Here is a 7,026-nt window from a genome sequence, read left to right as displayed (position 1 = left end):
TGAACCCTCTTAAGCTTTCTATGGCCCCAAGACTGCCAGAACAGAGGCCCTCGCTGTGCATGTAGCGAATCAGAATAGAAAATGAGGGGCTCGTTGAAAATAACACAGAAATAAGATTTGGCAATCAAGAAAACCTCGGAAAGGAAAGGGGAGGATGTGGTAGGTCATTGAAACAGATAAAGAATTTGGAAAGAAAGAAAGTGGTGAAAAAATGCCCACCAGGTGGGATCCGAACCCACGACCTCCAGAATACCGGTGTGGTGCGATAACCACTACGCTACCGACGGGGCGATTTTCCCCTCCACTTTCTGGGGTACTTATCTTTATGTATTTTGTTTTCTGTGCTTGGGGGTGGTAGCAAGCGCAGCTCGGAGTACTCGGGGTGAAGGTGACCTTCTTTTTAACGCCCGGGCCGTGATTCGAGTGTCAACGACATGTCGAGAGTGGCCGACCAGCGTTGAACCCTCTTAAGATTCCTATGGCACCAAGACTGCCAGAACATGGCCCTCGCTATGCATGTAGCGAATCAGAATAGGAAATGCGGGGCTCGTTATAAATGACACTGAAATAAGATTTGGCAGTCAAGAAAACCTCAGAAAGCAAAGGGGAGGATGTGGTAGGCCATTGAAACAGATTAGGAATTTGGAAAGAAAGAAAGTGGAGAAAAAATGCCCGCCAGGTGTGATCCGAACCCAGGTGGGATCGATCCCACCTGGCGGGCATTTTTTCTCCCCTTTCTTTCTTTCTTTCCAAATTCTTTATCTGTTTCAATGACCTACTCCATCCTCCCCTTTGCTTTTCGAGGTTTTCTTGACTGCCAAATCTTATTTGTGTGTTATTTTTAACTAGCCTCTTATTTCCAATTCTGGTTCGCTACATGCATAGCGAGGGCTTATGTTCTGGCAGTCTTGGTGCCATAGGAAGCTTAAGATGGTTCAACGCTGGTCGACCACTCTTGACATGTCGTAGACACTCGAGTCACGGCCCCGGGGGTTAAAAAGAAGGTCCCCTTCACCCCGAGTAGTCCGAGTGGCGCTGGCTACCACCCCTAAGCAAAGGAAACAAAAATACTATAACATAAATACCATAGAAAGTGGAGGGGAAAATCGCCCCGCCGGCAGCGTAGTGGTTATCGCACCAGACCGGTATTCTGGAGGTTGTTGATTCGGATCCCACCTGGCGGGCATTTTTTCTCCACTTTCTTTCTTTGTTTCCAAATTCTTTTTCAGTTTCAAAGACCTACCACATCCTCCCCTTTGCTTTCCGAGGTTTTTTTGAATGCCAATTCTTATTTCCGTGTTATTTTCAACGAGCCCCTCATTTCCCATTCTGATTCGCTACATGCATAGCGAGGGCCTCTGTTCTGGCAGCCTTGAAGCCGTAGGAAGCTTAAGAGGGTTCAACGCCGGTCGACCACTCTTTACATGTTGCAGACACTCGAGTCACGGCCCGGGGGTAAAAAGAAGGTCCCCTTCCCCCCCAATAGTCCGAGTGGCGCTGGCTATCACCCCCAAGCACATGAAACAAAATACCTAAACATAAATACCCCAGAAAGTGGAGGGGAAAATCGCCCCGCGGGTAGCGTAGTGGTTATCGCACCAGACCGATATTCCGGAGGTCGTGGGTTCGGATCCCACCTGGCGGGCATTTTTTCTCCACTTTCTTTCCAAATTCTTCATCTGTTTCATTGACCTACCACATCCTCCTCTTTTCTTTCCGAGGTTGTATTGACTGCGAAATCTTATTTTTGGTATATATATATATATATATATATATATATATATATATATATATATATATATATATTGTAACGCTACACAACTTGTTGAATTTTGTGCATGTGCACAGTAGATGGCATTGACTATGTCACAGGCCATTCCCGCCGGCGAAAACGCCGGGGCGACGAAGAGAACGAGGTGCTTGTCTCGTATCCAGGGCTCGGACTAGACGCTCAGCGACGGTCCTCACCAAGGTTTTTTGAATAAACCCTCAACTCACCCCTCAACGCCTGAGCGTCACCGTAACAGTTTTTGGTGAGAGGTGCGGGGTACGACGCCGCGGAAAACAGAGTCCCTGGATCTGCGCCAAAGCCTTCGCGTTGCTGGCCTCGCGCCCATCCAAGAAACGATGGCTCCGCCTGCAGGCAGTTCCCAGACACCACCGACGGGCAGCTGGCAGCCCCATCGGGAACCCCGGTCATTTTCAGGGAAGGCCGGAAAAGACGTGGATGAATGGCTCGCTCATTATGAAAGAGTGAGTAAATATAACAGCTGGGACGCTGTGGCAGGACGCGCGAACGTCACAATCTACTTGGACGAAACAGCACTGACGTGGTTTGAAAACCACGACGCAGCGTTGGCCACATGGGAACGGTTTGTTGAAGAAATTAGGAAGGGATTCGGTGACTCGATAGCGAAGAAGAAGAGGGCCGAGCAGGCGCTTCTCCAGAGAGCGCAAGTGCCCGGGGAAACATGTACAGCTTACATTGAGGAAATCCTCGAGCTGTGCCGGATCGTTGACGTCAGCATGCCAGAAGATGACAGAGTTGGGCATGTCCTCAAGGGGATCGCAGAAGACGTATATAGGCAAGGACAACTTGAATACGGTCACCGATGTGATTCGCCACTGCCGTACGTTTGAAACTTTGAAGGCGCGTCGGATTACGCCCAAGTTTGGCCGACTGGCCAACGTCACAATGGTGGCCAGCGTGGACGTCAGCTCGCCTGCCGACCTCTCTGCGACTATCCGACAAATCGTTCGCGAGGAGCTCCTGCGGCATGGAGACGTAACTCGTTGCTGGACCCCCTCTCGCGACGGAAGCTTCTTTCGCGATGCGTCACCTACTTGTTGCCATTCAACAACACATTTTGGCTCCTCACGGCCGTCGGTCAACGTTGCTGACGTGGACGACTACCAGCGAAGGGGCGTGTACACTATGGCGCCCCACTATCAGCCACGGGAAGATTTTCATCGTGATTCCCATCGTACACAGGGCGTCTACTACCCGGAAGAGCACCATCGCTCGAGTTTTCCAAGAAGGCAATTCTCGCCTGGTCAGCAGTATCCTCGTCGCGAACCACCCACCTGCTATCGATGTGGACTAGTCGGCCATATTTCGCGGTTTTGTCGCCGTCGGCGCCGAGGACCCAACGACGATCCCACGTTCACGTTTCCTCGGCCCAATAACCTCAACTCTGGCACTCGATGGTATCCACGACTGTCGTCAACACGTAACTACCAGCCGACCGGACCACGCAATGGCTCCCCCGCTTCGGACAGAAGTTTGACTCCACCACCTCTACGCCAGCACCAGTCTGTCTCAATCACCTCGGCGTCGTCCAATGTAGCCACCGCGGGTAAACTAGCCGGCGCGGCCGATGGAGGTGAGGTCGCCGGACAGCCTTTACGAAATATACCTCTGCCCGTTTACATGGTGAAAAATAAGATTGAAGTTTTAATTGATGGTGTGCCAACGATGGCTTCAGTTGACACTGGGGCAACAGTTTCTGTGATGAGTAAGGCATTTAAAGACAGCCTTGGGACTAAAGTAATGTTCAGCTGGGATCGCAGTGCCTCATTTCGAGGCGTTGGTGGTGAACCGTTGTGGCCCCTTGGTACTTGTACAGTGGATGTGTCATTAGGTCGCAAACGCTTCAAAGCAGAATTTGCGGTACTTCGGAAGTCTACACACGCAGTTATTCCCGGTATTGACTTCTTGCAAGAATGTGGTGCTAAATTAGATTGTTCGACTGACGAACTCTGTGTAAGCAGTGTTCTTTACTCTGCACTTGCCGAAGAATCTTCACGTTCGATCGAACACTCTTTGGGTGTTTCGGAAGACATGGTTCTACCTCCCCGATCGTTGTCCTTTGTACCTGTCATGGCCTGCGGTGCTGTGGAGCCTTCCTTTTGTGCAATTGTTGAGCCCATTCTGCCGAACTGCGTCAAGAAGGATGTTTTGTTGCCGCACTGTTTGATTTCCGTACACGGTGGGCGCAATTCCATATGCGCAGTTAACTGCTCAGCAGCTATTATCGTTCTGCCGCTAGATTTGAAGCTCGCGCTATGTGAAAAGGATACCAGAGTACCCCTCGCAACAGTGAGTAACGAAACTTGCGATTCCAAGGGTGACTGCGCTACGCGTGATGAACAGCTTTTGAAGATGATAAACAAAGGTCTTTCTTCTGCCGAGAGGGAGGCGTCAGCCCATGTTCTTTCAAGGCATGCGACAGTGTTTGACTTTTCCACCAGCCCCGGAAACAAGACCGAAATCCCGCCTTCTCGCACGCGCCACAGCATAGACACCGGAACCGCCCGCCCGCTCCGGCAAAAACCATATCGGGTTTCTCCTGGCGAGAGGAAGGTCATCGCTGACCAGGTCAACCAGATGCTAAAGAAGGGAGTGGTACAGGGCGACCAAGAGAAGAACGAGGTGCTTGTCGCGTATCCAGGGCTCGGACTAGACGCTCATCGACGGTCCTCACCAAAGTTTTAAATGCAGATCATTTCAGTAACTCACGATGTCACCCGCGTTGACGTCCGTAGTCCGCACCGCACCCCTCCCTACTATATAAAAAAATACTATCCGGCGCCCGGTTTCGATCCCTCGATCCTGCGGGCGGAACGCAATGTACATGATGCTCTACCCACTGCGCCACAAAGCCAATACAGAATGGGACCTTACGAACGCGCCTTATATCGTTGACTCATTCAAATTACTGCTGACAAGCGCTGTCTCGTCAACAGTTGCCACAAGTGCAACAACATTAACGTAACGCAAACTACTTAACGTCGTGCGCCCACGGAAATGCTCTGCATTTGATCGTGCCCCTCTCGAGGGGGATGTTTCACTGCGTCTTCTCTCGGCCTTTCTTTTTTTAAATAAACCCTCAGCTCACCCCTCAATGCCTGAGCGTCACCGTAACAATATATATATATATATATATATATATATATATATATATATATATATATATATATATATATATATATATATATATATATATATATATATATTTATATATATATATATATATATATATATATATATATATATATATATATATATATATATATATATATATATATATATATATATATATATATATATACAGTTTAGCCCGGTTATAACGAAGTTGGCGGGAATCTGAAATTACTTCGCTATAACCGCTTGTTCACTATATCTGGACTCTAAAAAAATCTAACATTATGCAGACCAAGACAAAAAATTTATTTACACTTTTTGAAAAAAGTGATCAAGGGTCCCTTGCACGCGTTTCACGAGCGCGCGTTTCAGAACACCGTGCTCAACATTGTCCATTAGATCGCAACTGCCCGGTTCGGAGCACAAGTACATACGCAGCGTGTCGACAGCTGCGAGAGCTGCTCCGGCGGTCCCAGGCTGAGGCCCACCAATGTCGTCACCTTCGCCGTCCGAGGAACTGCTATCAGCGGCCGTTCCCTTTTCGGAGACGCTAGCGCCGAGTTCATCGGTGGTGAGCTCCTCTGTTGCGACGAGGTCTTGATCCGCCAGGTACAAAGTCCAGATAATCCAACCCGCTTGGGACAAGGCTTGAATTGCCCGCGGCCTCCCACAGCTGCCCCAAGCTCGTCACGGCCGCGTCACCATCCGCTGCAGCAGCATCGATGTCCGCTTCTGCTGTTATTTCTTCGGCACCGCTGCTTCCCCGCGAAAAACCTGCTTTCTCGAAGCAGTGTAGACTGGTCTCAGACTTCACGTCCCGCCACGCTCCGCTTGCGAAAAATACCGCCTTTACTAGCGGCACCTTCAGGTCGGCAGCGTTGTCGGCTGTACAGATGTCAATGAGCAGACGCTCGATGACACGGCGGCGATAATGCACCAAAATGAGGCGCCACAAGCGGAACCGGTCTAAAGCGGCCACATAGTTTCTGAAGCTGCCCGTACGACCTCCTCTCTGAAGAGAGGAGTACGCCGTGAAACGAGATAAGCACGCGGCGGTCGGCCCGCCTGGCACTGAAAAAAGAACGGCAAGCGTTCGCGACGCGGCTACCGGGCGACCATGTGGTGCGGTGAAGCAAGCTTTCGCCGGGAGCCGAGTGGGGCGAAGCAGCTGCCGGGAGCCAAGAATTGGCGGTTTTTTGGCCGAGTTAATTCACGCGAAAGCTCAAAAGGTGGTTTGGTGTTTTTTTTGTGTTGTTCTCGACAAAAAACTTCGCTATATCCACTGAGACGCATTTTTTTACTTCGTTAAAAGTGGACTTAAAAGGCATTGAAAATGCGGAAACTGGGACGGGAAATCAAGATCACTTCGTTATAACCGCTATGTCGCTGTAAGTGGGTTCGTTATAAATGGGCTACACTGTATATACGCGTACTATAAGCAAGCAGATACTGAGCCGTGGTCCTTGAAGGAGACGACCGGGTCAGAACAAGCAGCCGGAGCCTCTTTAATCGGATAGCTCGAGCACAGGGTTCCGAGCGCGAGCGCCATAGCTCTGAATGACAATGATGAGAGAGCACGCGCACTCAACCACTTCTTCGTCCTCACAGTCGTCTCTTGGCGCCGATGAAACACGTGACAATATATATATGTATATATATATATATATATATTTATATATATATTACATCACATACTACATTGTGGTGATAATCTTCGATATTGTAGCACGCAGCGCTTTAGTGGTTTTGGTATGCGCCATAACACTGATCGGTTGAAAACACGGCGATACCTTGCAACTCGGAAAGGTGATAGTATCGCAAAATAGAGCCTCTTTAGTTCACCGCGGCAAAAGGAATGGCGGGAAATACCGAGTGCTCTGACAAGTACAGAAGAAGACGGCGATGAAGTGGCCGGGCTGCGGGGATTGCGAGGGAGCATGAAAAAAAGAAGCAGAAGTCGTTTGATCTGGCAGCAAGGGTGTCGGTATCTTCACTGTCTCTACAGAGCCCTTTTGCGCACTATCGGAATCATCCCGCCACTGTGTCGTTAATATTTACAGGCGACGGGGTGATTTTCGTTTGAAAGAAACCCGCCGTGGTGG

General features: G+C 49.6%; 1 non-coding gene across 1 annotated transcript; it reads left to right on the top strand.

Annotated features, from left to right (window-relative positions):
* Window positions 1-1,572: 1,572 nt before the first annotated feature.
* Window positions 1,573-1,645, top strand: Trnai-gau (transfer RNA isoleucine (anticodon GAU)). The gene has a single exon. It is a non-coding gene; the product is annotated as a tRNA-Ile (tRNA).
* Window positions 1,646-7,026: the final 5,381 nt, after the last annotated feature.

The sequence above is a fragment of the Haemaphysalis longicornis genome, unplaced genomic scaffold (assembly GCF_048455015.1).
Source record: "Haemaphysalis longicornis isolate Haplotype H1 unplaced genomic scaffold, Haemaphysalis longicornis Haplotype H1 scaffold_6, whole genome shotgun sequence".
Classification (NCBI taxonomy): Eukaryota; Metazoa; Arthropoda; class Arachnida; order Ixodida; family Ixodidae; genus Haemaphysalis; species Haemaphysalis longicornis.
The sequence above is the reverse complement of the archived record's forward strand: the minus strand, read 5'-3'. Positions and strand labels throughout refer to the sequence as shown.